Source organism: Macaca thibetana, chromosome X, assembly GCF_024542745.1.
Source record: "Macaca thibetana thibetana isolate TM-01 chromosome X, ASM2454274v1, whole genome shotgun sequence".
In the NCBI taxonomy this organism is placed as follows: domain Eukaryota; kingdom Metazoa; phylum Chordata; class Mammalia; order Primates; family Cercopithecidae; genus Macaca; species Macaca thibetana.
The window spans coordinates 80,617,554-80,642,753 of record NC_065598.1 but is presented as its reverse complement, the minus strand read 5'-3'; the positions used below and the strand labels follow the sequence as shown (position 1 = coordinate 80,642,753).

The window sequence follows — 25,200 nt, the reverse complement described above, 5'->3', positions numbered from 1 at the left end:
GGGCTCATTTAGGCAGGTCTCACATATATCAATAAATGATTGTGTTGGTTAAAATGAACTTACGAATAAATTCCTTATTAATGGAAAAATTAAGAAAAAAATTAAAGTTGGAAGAACTTTCTTTGGTGTATGCATTTTTATGTTCACCCAAAATGCACTGTGAACATGTTTTTCCCCCCAATGAAGAATGCGAGAGCAGTAAATTGGTTGTCTTTTATTAGTGGTACCCCAACCTAGATTCAGCTCCACCAGACTAAACCAAATCTTAAAAGACCAAACTCACTTTTTTTCTTTAAGGCCTTTTCCTGACTAACTTCCCTCTGACATAATCCAAAAATCTGTAAATTCTGTGTTGAAATCAACTTTAGTAGTCACTCAATATTGATAATACTTCAACACTGCTGACTGATGGTCACTGAAACATTCCCAGTGATTGAGGCCTTTTGACTTTACAAAACAGTCTCTATCAATTTTGAACACTTGAATTTTAAGCTGAGGCTTTTTTCCCCATCAGTTATCCATTTTGGCCTTGGTACTGCCCTCTGGAAAACCACAACATAAGTCACAGTTGTCTTTGCCCAGCAGTCTTTCAAATATTTGAAGATAGTTATATATTCTATATACTTGAGGTCTTCTCCTCTTTAAGTTAAGCATCCTCAGTTCCTGGATACTTGCCTCAAATCATATAATTTTTAGATGCCTCATCATCCTGGTTTTTCTTCTCTAAATGCAGCTATTTGTGAATGTTTATTTTAAAATAAGGATAATCAATAGAAGAGACCAAGTGTGGTCTGACTACGGTAGGGACTAGTAGAGCTGTTAACTCTCTTGATTCAGATAATAACTTTTTATTAATGTAGTTTAAGTGTGAATTATCTTGTTTAGCAGCTTTGTTATACCAGTTCATACTGAATTTATAGAATTTTTAGATACACTTCTCAACTTAGGTGTTTATTGCCCCTCCTGTACTTATGCAACTGATTTTTGTAAACCTAAAAGCAAGACTTACTGTTTATCCCTGTCAAACTTCATTTTATTGCATTTGTTTGTTGAGTCTTTTGAGATCTTTGAAATCTTGGTTAATATCCATGATTTAATTATTCTACTTAGATGCTTTTTACTTACAAGTTCAATAAACATGCTTTTAATTGATATATTGTGAACAGGACAGGTACTAATATCTTAGGCATGTATTGAAAACATCTCTCATCCCTGAATATCTATTACCGCACTACACAATCTATGCTCTCCCTTATCTATTCATTCAACAAAGATCCATTGAGTGCCTACTTCATGCTAGGTATTACTACAACTCTAAGTATTGGAGATATAACAGTAATAAGAGAGGTAAGTTCCTACCCCCTTGAACATTTCATTCTGTTGGGGAAAGGCAAAATAACTAACCAACAAAACAAATAATGTATTTTTCCATAGTGATATGAGAAAAAATAAGCACAACAAGAAGATACAGGAGATAGATAATGGTGGTGGGGGGCGGGGGGCAATGCTGTTTTAAATGGATTGGTCCATGAAGTCCCATCTGAGAAGGTAACATTTTAGCAGACAGTCTGAATTATGTGAAGTATGCTATGTGAAGATCTAGGGAAAGAGTTTCCTAAGAAATCATAGCAAACACAAAGTCTCTGAAGAGGAAATAGGCATTCCAGAGAGAAAAAAGATAACCAAAAGACCAGAGTAGCTACAGCATAGTGAGCCAGGGCAGGAACAAATGGTGGGAAATACACCATAGCAAGGACTTGGGACTTTATTGTTGATGTAATGAGACGCATTTGGAGGGTTTTAAACCAGGTAGTGATATGATCTGATTCAAACTTTATAAATAATATTTCGACTGATGTTAAGAAAAACTTTTGAAGAAGGACAAGAGTGGAAGAAAGTAAACCGTGTAAGATGCTTTTGCAGTATTTCAAACTAGAAGTTACAGTGACTTTGGTGTAATGGTGGTAGAGGAGGTACGGAGTATTCAGATTTGGGGCATATTTTGAAGGTACAGTCTTCAAACGTACTAGCAGCTTAGATGCAGGGTGAGAGGGCAAAAGAGGAAGAAACAATTGGATTAATTTAATTGCCTCTTTTTGTACCATGGTTTCATATATGTCTTCTCGTGCCTTTGCATTATAAACCCTTCAAGAGTAGGGACTCTGATCTTTTTTTCTCATATCACCTCAGTTTCAGGTATGTAGTACTTTATGAATATGTTAATCAATTATCAATAAGCTGTTTCTGAATCCTCCACTTTACCCTTATAATTCCTTCTTTGAAAGTCTCATATTTCATCATTTTTGACACCCTAATCTAGGGCTATGTCACCTAGAAGTTGGGTTAGCATTACAACTGTCTAAATGGTCTCTCTCACTCCAGCCTATCCCAATGTACCTGAAAATGCAAATTAATGACTTGAAAAATGTGCTTTCAGTCATTCATTCAATAAGTACTTACTTATTTGTCCACTTTGTATCTAGGGCCTTTCTGGATGCGAGGCATATAATAATAAACAAAACAAACAAAACTCTGCCTTGATAGAGCTTACATTTGCAATAACTAAATATATAAAATACATTTAATAATAAATACTATGAAGAAAAATGAAACAGAAAAAAGGGTATAGAGAGTGTTAAGAAGATCACAATTTTGAATAGGAAAACCTCTTTAAAGAGGTTGCATTTGAGCAAATATTTCAATCAAGTGATAGAGTAAGTCATACAAAGATCAAAGAGTGCAACAGTACAAGGTCAACTGCCGTGGACATTAGCTTGACTTGTTTGAGAAATAGAGAGAATATTAATGTATTTGTGAGTTAGTGGCTGAGTGACAGGAGGGGAGGTCAGAAAGATGGTGAAGGCCAGATCATTTAGGGCTTTGAGGACATAGTAAGAAATTTGCATTTTATTGTATGTGTGAAAGGAAACCATTGGACAATCTGAAGTTGGGCATAATCTGACTTTTGTTTTAAAAAATCACATCAACTCCTCTGTGACTAATTGACCATAGAGGATTGAGGTCACATGCTTTATGGCTTTTGGTAACATTTAATCAAATAAAAGGTATCTGCCTATTTTCAAAGGCTTTTATTATTAGCCAATTCCATCTACCACTAGTCCTTAGCATATGCCCTCTATTTGTCAAGATGATTTCATCATGGGCTTCCTCACATCATATGAATTTATGCGTCTCTACCTTTGCCTATCTTTCCCCTTTAAGACGGTGCCTTCCATCCTCTCTTACTCACCATTCAAGAACCATCTCAAGTCTTAATTACATAAAATGCTTCCCTGACTTTCCACTTTACTGATATCTCCAATCATTAAATAATGTAGCTCTTGCTTGTAGTTAATGACTGAGCACATGATCATGTACTTTATTTTATTGTTGTGAATATTTACTGTGTGCTAATCTTGTCTTCCAAATGATGTTGCAAGTTCTATGATAGCAGAGAATCAATGAATTCTATATTTCTCATGGCATCCAGCAAATCTGGGAAGTATATCAAGTAACTGTTAAATGATGTAACGTGTGACTTGACTTTTTTTGTGTAATGGTATAATGGTGATCACCCAAGTAGCTTCTGGCAGACTAGGAATTGAGGTTGGATGAATAAAAACCATAGTTTCTTTCCTCAGTCATCAGAGCCCACCAGTCACGTATAACAGTACACTTGCTTTTACTGTAAAATTTTAAAGTCTCGATGGACACCTTATTGATTTTAGTAAAACTGAATATTTACCTGTCAATCGAACACCGACCACAAAGGACTGTATTTCTTTATGCTATCATTTGGTTTTGGCAGCATGTAACAATTTTGTTAAAACCCAATTTCAAGTTGGAAGGCCAGGCAGCACCTGCTCAAATGGCTGGCATGTTAACTACTATAGTCACAGGGATGCTCGGTGTTCACAGCTATTCAGGAAGGTATAGAGAGCCCTGGCCGTGGATGTAGCTGATTTGTGCGAGGAAAAGGCAGCCCAGTTGCAGGCAGCCATCTCTCTTCCCCCCTCCCAACTCTTGGGTTCTGGGCTGAGGCCAAGGACTGTCCTGAGCTGATCGCAGGCTCCCATTGGCCGCTGTCTTTTGTGACGTCACGATCATGATGAGAATTGATGATCGGACACGCTGATTTCATTGTCTGAAGCGGCAGTGGAGACCCAGGAAAAATCTCGCTGAATCCGCCTGCCCCAGCAGTGGCCTGATCTGGGTTCCGCTGATTGCTTTCGTAACCGCACCACACCCGAGGTAAGCACTCAACACTGAGTGGGTGTGAAGGGCGAAGGAGGGCGGGCAAGGCACCGGGATAATGCTTTTCCTAGTTTGGGGCGAGGTTGGGGGTGGAGGGGTCCATAGGTTTCGTGGCCTAAACAGGCAGCCAAAAAACTGGTGCGGATCCTAGGGAGCGAAGTGCCTCTATCCTCCTAGCGAAAGCTGGCGGCTGAGTGAGATTAGAAACGAGCTGCGGATAGGGATACAATGGGGATTGCCAGAGAGCGAAAGACCTTGCTTGCTCCGAGAGAGGGCGACGTTTGGGACGCGCTTCTGGTTGGGTAGTAGAAGGAAGTGGCACCTCTGCCTCCGAAGAAAGGAGGGATTGAATTCTACCACTTCTAGATTTCACTGGACAGTAGATTTCTCACAGCCCTACTCAAAGGCACTGAGAGCGCTGCGCCTGCGCATTAGCACCTTGGTGGGGGCGGGGTGGGTCACTGTGAGGAGAATAGGCGTGGAGTTTGCACAGGCGCTGTTTCGGTTTCACTGGAAGAGGTGGGGCTGAGCCATTTCTGGGCTGAATTTGGAAAGTAGAGACCCAGGGAACATCCCAGACCTTGTGATGTTTCAAGCACCAGTTGATGGGGAGGGATCTGCCATTTAGTTTAAACTGGCCTACTGAGTAAATCCAGCTTCAAAATGAGCCTTATAAATTTGAGAAGGCAAATTCTAAATTTCCAGGTATTAGATGTTGAATAACAGAATGAATTCTAGAAGAATTTGTGGAATAGAAGTTTATCAGATAAGAAACTGTTTGGAAAAATAAACACTAATTATTCAAATGAATCTAAATTTTAATCTTAAAGGAGCTCTGATTTGGGGTGACAATGATTTTGAACCCTAAATTCTTTGGAAAGACTCAGAATGAAGTCCATTGTGGAGGCTCAGAGTAAGAAATTTTCCTTTCTGGTCTTTATCTCTTCTTGGGACAATCTCTTATAAGTCTTTAGTCTCCATTTCAAGTTTGGTGCTAAGTCCATCTTCTTCCTCTGTGTCTCTGCTAGAATTACTGAAGTCAAACATTATTTTGAGAGACCTTTTCCTTCACTCCTTCATTGGGAACGCTGTTACATTACTTATACTAAGGCTTTTATTACTCAGCAGTTGTGAGGAACAATGAAGAACAACCTGCCTGTCTATTCCTGATGAATAGATTGTACAGTATTGTTATTAATTGCCCTTCACAGTCTGATCATAGACTCCTGACAATTTTACAGAGGAATCTGGATTTTTCTCTGTTTCTCATAGTTAAGGGATTATCAAGTACTGGTAAATTTTCCTTTGAAAGACTTCTCTCACCATTCCTCCTTTACAATCTAAATTCTCATCACCACTTATCTAGTCACTGTAGGAGCTTCCTAGGCAGTCTTCACCTGTGCTCCACATCCTTAGTGGTCTGTGAACACTTCTTTCAACAGGTCACTTTCTTTAACCAACATATTCTTGGTTCCTTATTTTCTATTGTTTCAAGCCTAATTCCACTCAAATTTCAAAGAACTTCATAATCTGGCCTCATTGTAATGCAGGAGTCTTATTTTCCTTTATTCTTCAGTGCTCAACTCTCTTTAATGTTCAGTTAGGGAGAACAATCTACCTGTATAACATTGCTCCTTATACCATTACTATCCCCTTCACCTAGGATGCCCTCTCTTCTACATAATTCACATCTTACTCGCTTTGGAAACTCAACTCAGATTGCACCCCTCCACAAGTGCCTTCCAAATTAATCTAACCCAGATGTTACTGACCTCACTTTTCCTAGAATTCCCACATTAATTCTTGTCTTTGTCACTTGCTTGTGGGTTGCTTTGTATTGTCTCTTTTGTTGTTGTTGTTGTTGTTGCTGTTGTTGTGTGTGTGTGTGTGTGTGTGTGTGTGTGTGTTAGACTGGAATCCTCAGCCGGATTTTAAACCCTTCCTTAAGGGTTGGAACCATGCCATCTATTTCTTTATTATCTGTCCGTAGCACCTAACTGAATAATCAAAATAGCTGTAGCTGTTTATGTTCTTTTTTTCCCCAGAAAACAATTTCCTTGGAAATGAAGCGGTATTTTTATAGAGAGAACTGTACACATGTGAAAGCTTATTCATCGTTGGTCAGGCAAGAGACCCTCCAATGACTAAATAAACCTGAATGTAAGTCAGAGGAAAGGAATTACAGAGATCTCTATTTACTGGGTGGCCTTCAAATATATAATGTCCTCATAAACAAGATCAAGGGAGGGAACACTATCCCAGAAGCGGTTCTGTCTGTAATTTTCTCAGTTTGAAAAATACTAAATAGGCCGGGCGCGGTGGCTCAAGCCTGTAATCCCAGCACTTTGGGAGGCCGAGACGGGTGGATCACGAGGTCAGGAGATCGAGACCATCCTGGCTAACACGGTGAAACCCCGTCTCTACTAAAAAATACAAAAATCTAGCCGGGCGAGGTGGCGGGCGCCTGTAGTCCCAGCTGCTCGGGAGGCTGAGGCAGGAGAATGGCGTAAACCCGGGAGGCGGAGCTTGCAGTGAGCTGAGATCCGGCCACTGCAGTCCATCCAGCCTGGGCAACAGAGCAAGACTCCGTCTCAAAAAAAAAAAAAAAAAAAAAAAACTAAATAAAGAGGTATTCCATTGTTCTATACTTCTCTTTGCATGTATCTTTAAAAATATACAAATTCCTCATTTTTTTTATTACATTTTATCTACAATTGCTATCTTATATTGACTATTCCTGATAGTTTTCATGTGTACATCTCTTGAATCAGAGATGACCACTGTGATGATTGTTATAATTGCTATTATATATTGGTTGTCACTTTCCTATCCCTTAGGCTTCAAATTGCACTGTTCTGCAGAGCTCAAGTTTTACTTGAATGACAGTGTGATTATGGTTTAATACAGAGGTTTTTCACATATTTCACTTTGGCTCCTGCCTCACTTTGAGGTACCATCTCAATATCACATAAAATTTTTTGACGTAGAAACATGGATTAAAAGTAATCAGAAGGGTGTTGTAACCTGTAAATTAGAACATCATTATTATAGATAATTGCAAGTGAACCATGAATGTTATTTATTATAAGGGAAAATCTTTTGACCTTTTCTCTGATTACCTACATTATATGAAACTCCTCAAAGCTGTTTTAGCTTGTAGCCAGCTTTCATAGTAATTGAGACTTTCCTAGACATTTACATATAGATCAGTAGAGAAAACTGATCAAACTTAAGCAACTCTGGATAGAATGTGGTGCTTAGAAATATGCTGTTAAGTTTAGAGAGCTCAAAATAAAATATGAAAAAAAATGAGTGTGACATATATTTTTAAAGCTTGTTTTACAATTTCTATCTGGGAGGATGACATTGGGTTTTCTCTTTAAGTTGTAGAGTTTGAGTTGGGGGAGATTTTATAATGATAAGCCAATCCCCTTATTTTACAAGTAAAGAATCTGAAGGCCAAAGAAGTGAGGTACTTTACTAGCATTAATAAACACTAATATTTATTAAGCACTTAGTGCCAGACATTGTGCTAAAAACTTTATATATCTTATTGTGTTTAAACATCACAAAATCTATATGAAAGAGTGTATAGTATTATTTCCCATTTTACAAATGAAAAAACATATTTCAAAGCAGTTGATTTGCCCAGGTCCATACAGCTACTACATGTCACAGTCAAGACCCAATCATGGGTTTGACTTGTAATCACCAAGTTGTGCTTGACTAAGGTCAATATAATGAACTTTTGGCAGAGCTTTAGCTAGGATCTAAATCTCTGGAATCTGAGACGTGTGTGTGTGTGTGTGTGCACTGCATTTCATAAACACCATATTACTTCTACGAAGTTAGAGATTTGTAAGATTACCCAAATAAATGGTGTATATTTACATTTGTTTTAGATATTTTATTAAAACACACTCTTTCAGTCCTGATTGAAAAAATATGGCATGAAACTTTGCATAAAATATATTTTAAAAACATTTATTGCCTCCTGCTTTTAAAATTGTATCATACTTCCAGAGGGAATTATATTTTTATAGTGCAATCTCCAACAGAATAAATAAAATTTGAATTGTTGATTTTTATTTTATTGTGGAGTCAGTGAGCTAAAACTGAAATTGGTGGTTTCTTAATATACTTGCATTGAGTACACTATATCTAGGTACACTAGTTTAGAAGCAAATATTGATAATTCTAGAGATATATTATGCATAAGAAGGGAGCTCGAGATGCTGGCATATTCAGAAGCTATCACTGATATCGTAATACCTTTCCAGTCTGCATGAAATTTTAAGGAAATAAGTTGAAACCTGTCTGTCCAAATGGGGTCATTCTTATGCCAACTAGTAGCAAAATTGCCTGGGTTAAACCAGAGATCTAGGTATAAGGCAACTGGATACATGAAATTATACTGTCAGTCAATTAAATGCTTCACCTTACATCTTCCATCTGTAAAGAAATCTAGAACAATATCTGTCTTACCTTTTGTTTCACAAAAATTCTCCTGTTGTTTCACAAGTAGACATATGTGCATTTGGGTTGATCCTTAGAATCTTTAAGCCTATTATTTGTCAGGGTGGCAAAATTTAGCAAACTATCTCCTTAACCCCTTTTCCCTTGGAGTTAGGGACAGTTTCTTTCAAGCTTCTAAAAACTGTAATGCAAACATGTGGCTTATATACTCCCACTAAGCGCTTTTGTAATTAGGCAAGTATTGGTGTATGGTGCTCATTCAGGGTCATGTACCACTGAGTGGCAAAGCCAGGATTTGAGAGCAGGTGTTATTCTAGACACTGCATTCTCAACTGTTAAGCTACTAGGTATAGGTTAAGGAGCTAGAGTGAGGCCTATCTTCATTGTTTTTCAAAAAATTTATGTATTCATATATATATCTATACACACACACACATTTGTATACATAAATTCATATATACACACACACACACATACAACATGTGTATTTTCCTCCTAGCTTCTTTTCTCCTTCTAAGCTCCTAGTTTCTTTTCTCCTTCTGAGCCTCTAGTATAATAATATACTCCTTCTGAGTAATATTTCCCTTTTTTTTTTCCTCAGTGGAGACGACATTTTTTAAATAAATAAAGGCTGAAGTTTAGGGGAAAGGGCTCATTGTGCTGACCTCCAATGGCCTCACTGGCAGAAGGCACATAGACCCATATTCATTCTTACTGTCAAACCAACCAATGTTGAAAGCACTTCATGAGTGGATTTTATTAAAAAAGTAGATTCTAGTATTATATAACTTTTCTAATACACTAATTTAATGATTCAATATTTTCTTATTTGGTTAGATTAGTATACCTATTGTATGTTTTATGGATGGAATAGCTGTGTCATTTAAGAAAGTAATCATCTGAGACACATTTTCAAAATAGCTTTGCCCTTTCATAGACCGAAAATTTGTTGTGTTGAAATCCCCTTGTATTAATCTGTTTCCACACTGCTATAAAGAACTTCTCCAGAATGGGTAATTTATAAAGAAAAGATATTTAATTGACTCACAGTTCCAAATGGCTGGGGAGGCCTCAGGAAACTTACAATCATGGTGGAAGTTGAAAGAAATGCAAGGCACGTCTTACATGGCAGCAGGAAAGAGAAAGAGTGAGGTGGGAACTGCCAAACACTTTTACAGCATCTCACTCATGATCATGAGAACATCATGGGGGAAACCACTCCCACGATCCAGTCATCTTCCACCAGGTTACTCCCTCCACATGTGAGGATTACAATTCTAGGTGAGACTTGGGTGGGGACACAGAGTCAAACCATATCACCCCTCAACAAAGCAACAACTGGAAGAGATCCAGGCATTGTAAAATGTGGAAGAAGAAATATATTCTGTATTAGTGGGAAGTATTACATTAGGTATTAGAATGCTCAGTCTTGACTCCTCCTCATTATTCTAAGACAAAAGTATAGTCACACGAATTTATTTTTGAATATATATGTTAGTTATTAAAGTAATGAGTCAGACATTTTATCTAGGCTCACTTTCATCACTAATAAATGGTTAAAAGATGTGGGAAGTCAGTTTGAGATTATTTTTGTTCTCCCACCTAGTAATACTGAATGCAGAGAAAAATTTTTGAATTTAGGATTGTTTGTCATATGGAGCCTCAGGTAGGGATTTGTGAATCCCTCCCTTGCTATTCAAAGTGTGTTCCATAGAGTGGTAGCATGAACATCACCTGGGAGACGCTTAGACACTGCAAAATCTCTGGCCCCAAGCTAGATATGCAGAATCGGAATCTGCATTTTAACAAGACCCCCCCCCAGTTACTAATATGTGTATTAGTGTCTGGGAAGCACTGAAGTAAAGTGAAATCTGACGTCCTGTACAACAGAGACTTTTAAGAGCTGGTGATCATAGAAACAAAAACCTGAATTTTCTTTAGTGTGTTTTCACATTTGTAAAGAAATATGCAATCTAAGCATTCTCCATTATATATTGTATGATGAATACAGATCAGCTTTGTTCCATTCTGAAGTATACATTGCATCATTAACAGAAAAAAACTACACAAATGTCATAGGTAAAATCGATAAGCCTCTGAGTATATCCACTTACATTGGTGATAGCAATGACTTTACCATTGAAATGATGTTTATCCTAATTACTTGACTTTTCAACGGAGTGTTACAGAAGAATATAGTTGTATTGGGTTCACTGTCACCAACTTCCTCAAGGGGAATGGTATGTTGTCTCTTTGCTTCCATAACATATCACGACAAAATTATTGCCCTAGAACAGCCCAAATTTGTTATCTTATGGTTCCGGAAGGCACAAGTCTGAATGAGTCTCATTGGGTTAAAATAAATGTGTCAGCAGTTCTTTCCTTTTTAGCACCTCTAGAGAAGGTTTTGTTTCCTTGGCTTTTCCAACTTTTAGAGGCTACCCACAAAAACAAAAGCAAAATTTTTGCTACACTGACAAAATCTATCTTTGGGTCTCTGTTTGAGATATTCTGCCTTAAGTATCTTTTGTTTTTGTTTTATTTTTTTCATTTGAAGAATAAAGGAGGAGTTTTACCTGTGGCTATCAGATTTGGGGTTCTGCTCTATGACACTTTTAAGTCATTATGCAATTTCTTTATTTTTTTGCCAAGAAGTCTTGAGCATGATTACACTATGCATTTTCTTATTCTTTAAAGTATTTGTGGGGATAATCCTTCATTATTTGATTGACAAAAATGTATATGTTTATAGTGTGTAACATGATGATTGGATATATGTACACATTGTGGAACAGCTAAATCAAGCTAATAACATACCAGTTACCTCACATACTTACCTTGTGGTGAAAACATGTAAAATCCACTCTCTTAGCAATTTTCAAGTATCCAATACATGGTTATTAACTGTAGTCACCGTGTTGTACAATAGATCTCTTGAACTTATTCTTCCTGTCTAACTAAAATTTTGTATTCCTTGATCAACATCTACCCAATCTTCCACTGTTCCCTACCCTTGATAACTACCTTTCTACTCTCTGCTTCTATGAATTTGACTTTTTTTAGATTCCACATATGTGAGATTATGCAGTATTTGTCTTTCTGTGCCTGGCTTATTTCACTTAACATAAAGTCCTCAAGGTTCACCCATGTAGTTGCAAATGACAACATTATTTTTTCTTTGTCAAAGCTGAATGGTATTCCATTTTGTATATATGCCACATTTTCTTAATCCATTCATCTGTTGATAGACACTTAGGTTGACTCCATATCTTGGCTATTGTGAATAAGACTGCAGTGAGTGAACATGGGAGTGCAGATATATCTTCAAGACACTGATTTTATTTCCTTTGGCTATATATTGAGAAGTGGGATAGCTGGATCGTATATGGTAGGAATTCTATTTTTAATTTTTTAGGGACCTCATACTGTTTTCATAATTACTGTACTAATTTAAATCCCCACCAAAATTGTACAAGAGTTTCCGTTTCTTGGTGGGGATAAATTTATGCTTTCACATTTTCGTTATCTAAATACATGCGTGTTTCTATGTTGTTTCTACACTATATATGTGTGTGTTTATATAATGTTACCTACTTACCACTTGATGGTGTACTTTGAGGGATATCCCCCTAAACTCTAATGTGTGCCTAAATCTTTTTCCCCTAAATTTCTGCAGGTTGATGCAAAATCAGGAATGAGAGTTATAAGATAACTAATAGTCTATTTCTTTGTGTACTTCCCTCATTAGTAAGTTAAAATACAACCTACATTTTAAAGGTATTAACAAGACTGTGATTTGCAAGATTGTGAAATGTTACTCGTCAATGGTTGTGGCAGTACAAACAGTCTCCAGTGAAAGGTAGAAGTGATTTACTTGCACTTTTTTTTTAGGGCTAGAAATGTACAAAGAAAAACAATTTATTGAAACAAAATTTACTCGATGAATATGAATGAATCCAGGTACTACTTAGCTCATTAGGAGATGCTATATATCACTGGTTATCAGTGCTATATATCACTGTCATATATTCTGTATGGATGGATGCATGTGGGATTGCATAAAAACAGAGCTAAAGGAAATCAGTCATTCAGTTGAGTCCCTATTTCTGTTTTTGTCATTCAGCTTGTTTATCTATTTGAAATTGATCGTTTTACTTTTTTTAGTATTTTTAATTTTTTTATTTTTAACTTTTGTGGGTACATAGTAGGTGTACACATTTATGGGGTACATGAGATATTTTGATGCAAGCATGCAGTGTATAATAATCACATCATGGAAAATGGCCTATCCATTTTTAAGCGTTTATTCTTTGTGTTACAAACAATTCAGTTATACTCTTTTAGTTATTTTTAAATATATCATTAAATTATTTTGACTATAGCCACCCCGTTGTGCTATCAAATACTAGGTATTTATTATTTCTGATATCTGAGGGTATGATTAGGTATTTATAGTTTTAGGTGTATATTATTTGAACACATTACCATGTGAATAAAGCAAGTGTCATTAAAGGCTAATACATTTTTATCATTGATTAAACATTCTGAGATCCAGTATATTTACTTGCTAATGCATTTGTTTGGTAGAAGCTCTCTTTAGAATTTAGTCATTAGGGATGTAGCTATAGACATATACGTCCCTTTGTACTTTCATATATTTATGTGGAGTATGTGTACATAAAATTTTCTTGCAATTTGCGTTCACGTCACTATGAATATGTTTTATGTAGCTGACAAAACCGAATATTAATTACATAATTTTAGGTGTGTCTTAAAGTGAGGTCAGTGAACAATTTCTTTGTGTCCTGAGAAAGTCGTATGATAAGTTTTTATTAAAATTCCTTTTGTTTCTATTTTCACCTAAGCAATATAGGTCAATTTTATCTCTAAAAAGAAAGATAAGAGATGTGTGCAATACATTTCAGTAAATTATAGCTTAATAAACAGACAATATACTTTCATAGTATTAGAATAAACAGATGTCTGTCACTAGACTTTATGTTTTGAAAATGCTGGAATTTATTTTTTGCAATATCTAAAAACGTTGGCAAGATGATTATAAAATAAAGTAAATAGAGAGCTGAAACCCCATCTCTACTAAAATACAAAAATTAGCCAGTCGTGGTGGCCACTGCCCGTAATCTTAGCTACTTAGAGGCTAAGGCAGGAGAATTGCTTGAACCCAGGAGGTGGAGGCTGCAGTGAACCGAGATCGTGCCATTGCACCTCAGCCTGGGCAACAAGAGTGAAGCTCCAGCTCAGAAAAAAGAAAAAAAAAAAAGCTTTTTGTAATATTAAATTTACACTAAAAAATTCTGGAGTGGCTTCCATGCATATGTGGACACCATGCTATTTGTTGTGCTTAACTTTCACCTTCTCAAACGTTTTGAAAGATTAAACTCCTATTGCATAGGCAGGGGTCTCAGAATCAGTCTTCCTTTTGCCATCATAATATCATAATGTACATATCCTTCGTTTGAGGTTCACATATAAGTTGTGTAGGAGTGGATTGATGTACATTAAAAGAGTTATTCCCAGTACTGATGGCCAGTTGATGATATGTTAACTATTAACAAAAATAGACTTGACGTGGCACATTGCAGTTTATTAAGTATTTTAATGAAGATGACACATCATTTGAAGAAGAATAGGACAGGTTTTATATTCCCATTTTCCAGATGAAGGAACTGAGGTTCCAGAGGTCACTTATCTCTGCTAAAGTCACAAGACTAGCAAGTTATGAAGCTTAAGAGCTTAATAGGATGGAGGTATCCAAACTCATAAAGCCTTCCCACTCCACTACTCCAAAAGGTCACCTGAATTTCTGCTTATAACAATGATGAAGTAACAGTAACAGGATTTCCTCTTTTATCTTAACTATTTAAACACAAACCAACAAACAAACAAAAAACAGAAAAAAATAGAAAATAATGAGTTTTAGACCTTTGACAAAAGGCAGCACAAGACCATGATTCTCTAGAGAAAGGAGACAAGATGAGCCCTATGAATGTCCCAATTTACTGCTTTGGGAAAGTTTCCAGACAATAGCTCAGGTAAAAGGAGCCCCAAAAGGCTAGAGGTCTCTCTGAGTTGAGAAGACATAGTTCAGAGTTCAGAAAGTACAAAGGTGCCTACAATTTGAGGAACAGTGTACTGGAGAGAACATTGCACAGTGAAGGAGAAAACTGCATATGGAGAGAGCTTCATAGATCTGTAGAGGGACCCTTCAAATTTCTGAATAATGATCAGTTCAAGTGTGTGATGAAACTGATGAGGACAGAGAAAGAACCACAATAAAGGAACAGGCAAATGAATCCTCAGAACTCATGCAGGACCAGGAATGGTTATGTTCCCACTAGCTAGATTGTAAAACATCATATTTCAAGAGACATTTAAGAAGGTCCTCACAAGGGTATTGCCTGAGTAATGGAGCAAATTAGATCTAGAATAAAGGCAATTCTAGATTTGCCTGACGAGAGCAAACCTCAAAAGAACCAAACCAATTCCTAGTAACTTAAATATATCCCCGAACAAAGGCAAACATATTGAAATACTACAAAAACAGACCATACCCAACGACAAGATTCATAATATCTGATGTTAAATGAAAAATCCCCAAGCATGCAAAGAAATAGGAAAATATACAACTCATATTCCAGTGAGAAGGCAATAAGAAAAACAGAATGAAAAAAGGGTGCCAAATTAGTAGAGAAGAATGTTTTAAAAACCCCAGCTATTTCTGCATTCCATATGCTCAATAAGGTAGAAGAAAGCACAACCAAAATGAGAACAAAATAGATTTTTTAAAAAGATCCACATTGATTGAAATTCTAGAGACAAAATATAGTATATGAAATGTCAAATGCACTGGATAATTTTAACAGCAGATTAGCTACTGCAGAAGAAAAACAATAGTGAACCTTAATACACACAAATAAAAAGTATTCAAAATGAAAAGTAGAGAGAAAAATAGGAGAAATAAATGAATGGAGCAACAGTGAATTGTGAGCCAAAGTCATTCAACCTACCGTCCATATTTTGTGAGTCACACAAGGTGGGAAGTAGAAGAAAATTATCTAAAAACGAACAGTTGAAAATTTTACAAATTTGATGAAATCTACGAACCTACATACCCAAGAAGCTCAACAAATCCCATGAATAAGAACGATGAAGAAAATGGCACCAAGGTATTTCATAATCTAATAATTGAAATTCATAGAAAAGAGAAAATCTTAAATGCAACCAGAGAAAATAACTGCACTTTAAGTATAGGAGAACAAATATGACAATGGTAGGATATATCTCACGGAAACAATGCAACACAAAAAACAATGGGGCAACATTCTTAATGTGCTGAAAGAAAAAAATGAGTTAACTTAGAATTTTATATATGAAAAAAGCAATATAAAAGTTCATCCACTCATACCAAAGTATAAAATACATCACTAGCAGATATACACTATCAAAACTGTTAAAGGAAATCATCACACAGAAGAAAAATAATACCAAATTGAAATTTTATCGTGCATAATGGAAAGGAGAGTACTGGAAATAGTCAATACGTGGGGACAAATGAAAGATCTTTAAATTTAAAAAAACATTTTAAGCAATAACTGTCTAATTTTTACAATAACAACTTATTTGGGATTTAGTAGCATTTGTAAAAGCAAAATGTGTAGCAATAATAGCACAAAGGCCAGTAGAGGAGAAATAAAAGGATAATTTAGTGGATACGTAGAAAACTTGAAATCTATTACTTGAGGGTCACTTTAACAAAATATTAGTAGAAGAGCAAATTAAGCTCAAAACAAGGATAAAGAGGAAATGATAATGCTAAGAGCATAAATAATTGATATAGAAAATAGAAAAGCAATGAACAAAGGCAATGAAACCAAATGTTACATCTTAGAGAAAAAGAAAAAAGGCGAGAGGACGCAAATTGCCAATATCATAATGAGGGAGAATGTATCGCAATAGACTGTACAGACATTAAACAGTATACCCACAAAGTTAACCTATATGACTATACATTCCATAACTTAAAGGAAATGTATCAATTTCTTAAAAGTTGGAAATTACTAAAATCAATTGTAAAAGAAAAACAGTAATTTAATATTTTATATTTAATAAGATAAATTGAATTTTTAATTAAAATCTTCCTTTAAAGAAATCTTCAGACCCAAGTTGCTTTACTCATTAATGCTACAAAGCATTTAAGAAAGACGTAATATCAAATCTACACAAAAGTTTTTTAGGAAATAGAAGTGGAGATAATACTTTGCAACTCATTTGAGCACTTACTATGTCCAAGGCATTGTTTTGGAAGCTGGTTAATAAAAAAGATGAAAATTTGCTTCCTGTAATACAGAAGCTTATAGTATGTGAGACAAAGAGAAGGAACTCTCTCTCTCTGCCATACTCTTAGGTCTGCCTGATTGGTTAAGGCAGAGCAAAGCAGATTATCGTGCATTGTATAGACAGTTGAGGATAAAACTTTCTCTGTAACATCAGCAGAGGTGAACTTGACCCACTGGTTTCCCTTTGTCTATCACTGATACACAAAAATTGACATATTGACCTGGGAGTGGAATACCAAAGTTTGTTTGATCCAAGAGTCCCCAACCTCTACAACAACCCTTTCTTTCTTCCAACGGAAGTCCCGCTTGCTCTGTGTTGTTAAGAGTAATTTAATATTTCATCTAATGTTTTTATTTGCCTTATTTGCTAAGTATTAAGCACAAGATGGCAGTTGTTTTGTTTACTAAATAATTAGTGCCATAAATTTTACTTCACCACAACCATATATCCACATGGTCAGGGGGGTTGATTTTAATCCAACTTTCTATTCCACTACTGCTCAGCTCATAATGTGTGAAACAAAATAGCCATTTTAACTACTATAGATTATCACTAGAGTAAAAGGGCACAGTAGTAATCCTTCACATATATCATTCATCCAGCAAATTCAAGAAAACAAGTGTCACAAAATCTACAAGGTAAGGTCCAAATGATAGAGTCATGAGTGAACCTCTTAGGCCTTTCCAGAAAATTCTGGTCTTCTACCAGATTAGAAAAAACAAACTAATGAAAAACAACAAAACCCGGCAAATTAGGGGTGAGAGGGAATTGCTAAAGGGAAGCCCAATGACAGCATGACAAACGATGACAGACAAGGAGAGTAAAAGAGAAACTATAAAAAGGATATGCAGGAGTTTAATGTGTTTTAATGAAGAGACAGACACCATATCGCAATTATTAGAACACCATTTATTAAATTATGTTTATAATGATGACCCAGTCTTATAAAAAAAAGACTTTATTTCTCTACTCCCTGTTTAAAAACTCAAGAGAGTGAATATGGTAGCTCAGAAATATTTTCATCTAAGATGGAAACTTATGAAAAGTAAAGTTTTATTGCTCAAAAGAGTATACACTTTAGCTTTCCAGAATGACTGATTTCCCAAAATATCTTAGAAGTGGAAGTATAGTGGCAACTGGAGAATCTTCATACGTCTTCATACCAAATTATGCAGAACAACTAGGGACTATACAATTAAACATTAAGCATTTATTTTTATGGCCAAGAAAATTAAAATGCCAAGAAAAAATGCCTAGAAATATATTATTGCTATTGTCTTTTATTTTATTTATTTTATTTATTTTTTTTGAATTTATTTATTATTATTATACTTTAAGTTGTAGGGTACGTGTGCATAACGTGCAGGTTTGTTACATATGTATACTTGCGCCATGTTGGTGTGCTGCACCCATCAACTCGTCATTTACATCAGGTATAACTCCCAATGCAATCCCTCCCCCCTCCCCCCTCCCCATGATAGGCCCCTGTGTGTGATGTTCCCCTTCCTGAGTACAAGTGATCTCATTGTTCAGTTCCCACCTATGAGTGAGAACATGTGGTGTTTGGTTTTCTGTTCTTGTGATAGTTTGCTAAGAATGATGGTTTCCAGCTGCATCCATGTCCCTACAAAGGACACAAACTCATCCTTTTTGATGGCTGCATAGTATTCCATGGTGTATATGTGCCACATTTTCTTAATCCAATCTGTCACTGATGGACATTTGGGTTGATTCCAAGTCTTTGCTATTGTGAATAGTGCTGCAATAAACATACGTGTGCATGTGTTTTTATAGCAGCATAATTTATAATCCTTTGGGTTATACCCAGTAATGGGATGGCTGGGTCATATGGTACATCTAGTTCTAGATCCTTGAGGAATCACCATATTGTTTTCCATAATGGTTGAACTAGTTTACAATCCCACCAACAGTGTAAAAGTGTTCCTATTTCTCCACATCCTCTCCAGCACCTGTTGTTTCCTGACTTTTTAATGATTGCCATTCTAACTGGTGTGAGATGGTATCTCATTGTGGTTTTGATTTGCATTTCTCTGATGGCCAGTGATGATGAGCATTTTTTCATGTGTCTGTTGGCTGTATGAATGTCTTCTTTTGAGAAATGTCTGTTCATATCCTTTGCCCACTTTTTGATGGGGTTGTTTGTTTTTTTCTTGTAAATTTGTTTGAGTTCTTTGTAGGTTCTGGATATTAGCCCTTTGTCAGATGAGTAGATTGCAAAAATTTTCTCCCATTCTGTAGGTTGCCTGTTCACTCTGATGGTAGTTTCTTTTGCTGTGCAGAAGCTCTTTAGTTTAATGAGATCTCATTTGTCAATTTTGGCTTTTGCTGCCGTTGCTTTTGGTGTTTTAGACATGAAGTCTTTGCCCATGCCTATGTCCTGAATGGTACTACCTAGGTTTTCCTCTAGGATTTTTATGGTATTAGGTCTAACATTTAAGTCTCTAATCCATCTTGAATTAATTTTCGTATAAGGAGTAAGGAAAGGATCCAGTTTCAGCTTTCTAGTTATGGCTAGCCAATTTCCCCAGCACCATTTATTAAATAGGGAATCCTTTCCCCATTTCTTGTTTCTCTCAGGTTTGTCAAAGATCAGATGGCTGTAGATGTGTGGTATTATTTCTGAGGACTCTGTTCTGTTCCATTGGTCTATATCTCTGTTTTGGTACCAGGACCATGCTGTTTTGGTTAATGTAGCCTTGTAGTATAGTTTGAAGTCAGGTAGCGTGATGCCTCCAGCTTTGTTCTTTTGACTTGGGATTGTCTTGGAGATGCAGGCTCTTTTTTGGTTCCATATGAACTTTAAAGCAGTTTTTTCCAATTCTGTGAAGAAACTCATTGGTAGCTTGATGGGGATGGCATTGAATCTATAAATTACCTTGGGCAGTATGGCCATTTTCACAATATTGATTCTTCCTATCCATGAGCATGGTATGTTCTTCCATTTGTTTGTGTCCTCTTTGATTTCACTGAGCAGTGGTTTATAGTTCTCCTTGAAGAGGTCCTTTACATCCCTTGTAAGTTGGATTCCTAGGTATTTTATTCTCTTTGAAGCAATTGTGAATGGAAGTTCATTCCTGATTTGGCTCTCTGTTTGTCTGTTACTGGTGTATAAGAATGCTTGTGATTTTTGCACATTAATTTTGTATCCTGAGACTTTGCTGAAGTTGCTTATCAGCTTAAGGAGATTTTGGGCTGAGACAATGGGGTTTTCTAAATATACAATCATGTCATCTGCAAACAGGGACAGTTTGACTTCTTCTTTTCCTAACTGAATAACCTTGATTTCTTTCTCTTGCCTAATTGCCCTCGCCAGAACTTCCAACACTATGTTGAATAGGAGTGGTGAGAGAGGGCATTCCTGTCTTGTGCCAGTTTTCAAAGGGAATTTTTCCAGTTTTTGCCCATTCAGTATGATATTGGCTGTGGGTTTGTCATAAATACCTCTTATTATTTTGAGGTACGTTCCATCAATACCGAATTTATTGAGCGTTTTTAGCATGAAGGGCTGTTGAATTTTGTCAAAAGCCTTTTCTGCATCTATTGAGATAATCATGTGGTTCTTGTCTTTGGTTCTGTTTATATGCTGGATTATGTTTATTGATTTGCGAATGTTGAACCAGTCTTGCATCACAGGGATGAAGCCCACTTGATCATGGTGGATAAGCTTTTTGATGTGTTGCTGAATCCGGTTTGCCAGTATTTTATTGAGGATTTTTGCATCGATGTTCATCAGGGATATTGGTCTAAAATTCTCTTTTTTTGTTGTGTCTCTGCCAGGCTTTGGTATCAGGATGATGTTGGCCTCATAAAATGAGTTAGGGAGGATTCCCTCTTTTTCTATTGATTGGAATAGTTTCAGAAGGAATGGTACCAACTCCTCCTTGTACCTCTGGTAGAATTCAGCTGTGAATCCATCTGGTCCTGGACTTTTTTTGGTTGGTAGGCTATTAATTATTGCCTCAATTTCAGAGCCTGCTATTGGTCTATTCAGGGATTCAACTTCTTCCTGGTTTAGTCTTGGAAGAGTGTAAGTGTCCAGGAAATTATCCATTTCTTCTAGATTTTCCAGTTGATTTGCGTAGAGGTGTTTATAGTATTCTCTGATGGTAGTTTGTATTTCTGTGGGGTCGGTGGTGATATCCCCTTTATCATTTTTAATTGCGTCGATTTGATTCTTCTCTATATTCTTCTTTATTAGTCTTGCTAGTGGTCTGTCAATTTTGTTGATCTTTTCAAAAAACCAACTCCTGGATTCATTGATTTTTTGGAGAGTTTTTTATGTCTCTATCTCCTTCAGTTCTGCTCTGATCTTAGTTATTTCTTGCCTTCTGCTAGCTTTCGAATGTGTTTGCTCTTGCTTCTCTAGTTCTTTTAATTGCGATGTTAGAGTGTCCATTTTAGATCTTTCCTGCTTTCTCTTGCGGGCATTTAGTGCTATAAATTTCCCTCTACACACTGCTTTAAATGTGTCCCAGAGATTCTGGTATGTTGTATCTTTGTTCTCATTGGTTTCAAAGAACATCTTTATTTCTGCCTTCATTTCGTTATGTACCCAGTAGTCATTCAGGAGCAGGTTGTTCAGTTTCCATGTAGTTGAGCGGTTTTGATTGAGTTTCTTAGTCCTGAGTTCTAGTTTGGTTGCACTGTGGTCTGAGAGACAGTTTGTTATAATTTCTGTTCTTGTACATTTGCTGAGGAGTGCTTTACTTCCAATTACGTGGTCGATTTTGGAGTAAGTACGATGTGGTGCTGAGAAAAATGTATATTCTGTTGATTTGGGGTGGAGAGTTCTATAGATGTCTATTAGGTCTGCTTGCTGCAGAGATGAGTTCAATTCCTGGATATCCTTGTTAACTTTCTGTCTCGTTGATCTGTCTAATGTTGACAGTGGAGTGTTGAAGTCTTCCATTATTATGGTATGGGAGTCTAAGTCTCTTTGTAAGTCTCTAAGGACTTGCTTGATGAATCTGGGTGCTCCTGTATTGGGTGCATATATATTTAGGATAGTTAGCTCTTCCTGTTGAATTGATCCCTTTACCATTATGTAATGGCCTTCTTTGTCTCTTTTGATCTTTGATGGTTTAAAGTCTGTTTTATCAGAGACTAGTATTGCAACCCCTGCTTTTTTTTGTTCTCCATTTGCTTGGTAAATCTTCCTCCATCCCTTTATTTTGAGCCTATGTATGTCTCTGCGTGTGAGATGGGTCTCCTGAATACAGCAGACTGATGGGTCTTGACTCTTTATCCAGTTTGCCAGTCTATGTCTTTTAATTGGAGCATTTAGTCCATTTACATTTAAGGTTAAGATTGTTATGTGTGAACTTGATCCTGCCATTATGATATTAACTGGTTATTTTGCTCGTTAGTTGATGCAGTTTCTTCCTAGCCCCGATGGTCTTTACATTTTGGCATGTTTTTGCAATGGCTGGTACCGGTTGTTCCTTTCCATGTTGAGTGCTTCCTTCAGGGTCTCTTGTAAGGCAGGCCTAGTGGTGACAAAATCTCTAAGCATTTGCTTATCTGTAAAGGATTTTATTTCTCCTTCACTGATGAAACTTAGTTTGGCTGGATATGAAATTCTGGGTTTAAAATTCTTTTCTTTAAGAATGTTGAATATTGGCCCCCACTCTCTTCTGGCTTGGAGAGTTTCTGCCGAGAGATCTGCTGTTAGTCTGATGGGCTTCCCTTTGTGGGTAACCCGACCTTTCTCTCTGGCTGCCCTTAAGATTTTTTCCTTCATTTCAACTTTGGTGAATCTGGCAATTATGTGTCTTGGAGTTGCTCTTCTTGAGGAGTATCTTTGTGGCGTTCTCTGTATTTCCTGGATTTGAATGTTGGCCTGCCCTACTAGGTTGGGGAAGTTCTCCTGGATGATATCCTGAAGAGTGTTTTCCAACTTGGTTCCATTTTCCCCCTCACTTTCAGGCACCCTAATCAGACGTAGATTTGGTCTTTTTACATAATCCCATACTTCTTGGAGGCTTTGTTCATTTCTTTTTCTTCTTTTTTCTTTTGGTTTCTCTTCTCACTTCATTTCATTCATTTGATCCTCAATCGCAGATACTCTTTCTTCCAGTTGATCGAGTCAGTTACTGAAGCTTGTGCATTTGTCACGTATTTCTCGTGTCATGGTTTTCATCTCTTTCATTTCGTTTATGACCTTCTCTGCATTAATTACTCTAGCCATCAATTCTTCCACTTTTTTTTCAAGATTTTTAGTTTCTTTGCGCTGGGTACGTAATTCCTGCTTTAGCTCTGAGAAATTTGATGGACTGAAGCCTTCTTCTCTCATCTCGTCAAAGTCATTCTCCGTCCAGCTTTGATCCGTTGCTGGCGATGAGCTGCGCTCCTTTGCCGGGGGAGATGCGCTCTTATTTTTTGAATTTCCAGCTTTTCTGCCCTGCTTTTTTCCCCACCTTTGTGGTTTTATCTGCCTCTGGTCTTTGATGATGGTGATGTACTGATGGGGTTTTGGTGTAGGTGTCCTTCCTGTTTGATAGTTTTCCTTCTAACAGTCAGGACCCTCAGCTGTAGGTCTGTTGGAGATTGCTTGAGGTCCACTCCAGACCCTGTTTGCCTGGGTATCAGCAGCAGAGGCTGCAGAAGATAGAATATTTCTGAACAGCGAGTGTACCTGTCTGATTCTTGCTTTGGAAGCTTCCTCTCAGGGGTGTACTCCACCCTGTGAGGTGTGGGGTGTCAGACTGCCCCTAGTGGGGGATGTCTCCCAGTTAGGCTACTCAGGGGTCAGGGACCCACTTGAGCAGGGAGTCTGTCCCTTCTCAGCTCTCAACCTCCGTGTTGGGAGATCCACTGCTCTCTTCAAAGCTGTCAGACAGAGTCGTTTGCATCAGCAGAAGTTTCGGCTGCGTTTGTTATTGCCCTGTCCCCAGAGGTGGAGTCTACAGAGACAGGCAGGTTTCCTTGAGCAGCTGTGAGCTCCACCCAGTTCGAGCTTCCCAGCAGCTTTGTTTACCTACTTAAGCCTCAGCAATGGCGGGCGCCCCTCCCCCAGCCTCGCTGCTGCCTTGCCGGTAGATCACAGACTGCTGTGCTAGCAATGAGGGAGGCTCCATGGGTGTGGGACCCTCCTGGCCAGGTGTGGGATATAATCTCCTGGTGTGCCTGTTTGCTTAAAGCGCAGTATTGGGGTGGGAGTTACCCGATTTTCCAGGTGTTGTGTGTCTCAGTTCCCCTGGCTAGGAAAAGGGATTCCCTTCCCCCTTGCACTTCCCAGGTGAGGCAATGCCTCGCCCTGCTTCAGCTCTCACTGGTCGGGCTGCAGCAGCTGACCAGCACCAATCGTCCGGCACTCCCCAGTGAGATGAACCCAGTACCTCAGTTGAAAATGCAGAAATCACCGGTCTTCTGTGTCGCTCGCGCTGGGAGTTGGAGACTGGAGCTGTTCCTCTTTGGCCATCTTGCTCTGCCCCTCGTCTTTTATTTTCTTCAAAACATTTCTAATATTTAATTTATTCAAAAGTGTAGTTATTTGTATTTTCATATATAAAAGCTTCTGAGAAAGAAAACCGGTTGTGTGTGTGTGTGTTTTAGATTTTAAACCAGTAATATCAACCCAAAAGTATTGATCTTCAGTAATAAATATAGCTTTAATTTTATAATATAGCTTTAATTTGTCTTAAAGTTCCTTAAAGTTTAGTTTGATCTAAATTTTAAAAATGCATTGCTAGACTTCCAATTCTGACCAAGATGAAGTAAGCCCACTATAACCTTCTCTCCTGATTATTACAGCTACAATCACTGGACAAAATTTTAAAAGAAACTCCCTCAGAATTCCTAAAAGTAAACAAAAGCAGGCAGATTGAGGATGGCAGTCAGTATTTGAAGTGACCATATATGGGTGAGTTTCCCAGTCTTCCCCCATTTCTCTTAAGTCTTTGACCCAAGGCTGGATCCATCTCATGAAACTATGGAGTGGTACATTGCAGGCTAAAACTGCAATAACAGCCGGCAGTCCCAACAGTGTGAAAGTAAATCCTGAGTCAGTTTCAGTCTCTGTCTCTCACTTCCACTTTTCTGTCAATGGTGGCTCCTGTTGCAGAGCTATGCTGCAGTGACAATAGAACAACT

At 37.3% G+C, this 25,200-nt stretch overlaps 1 protein-coding gene across 3 annotated transcripts in view; it reads left to right on the top strand.

Moving 5' to 3' along the window:
* Positions 1–4,102: 4,102 nt before the first annotated feature.
* Positions 4,103–25,200, top strand: part of HDX (highly divergent homeobox) — a 193,890-nt gene continuing 172,792 nt past the window's right edge. For 2 of the 3 annotated variants that reach the window (XM_050776348.1, XM_050776345.1), the window contains exon 1: positions 4,103–4,251. The gene's annotated coding sequence lies outside the window, so the exon portion shown is untranslated. Of the gene's footprint in view, positions 4,252–6,299; positions 6,415–25,200 lie in introns of all 3 variants that reach the window. The other variant, XM_050776347.1, reaches the window with a different exon arrangement.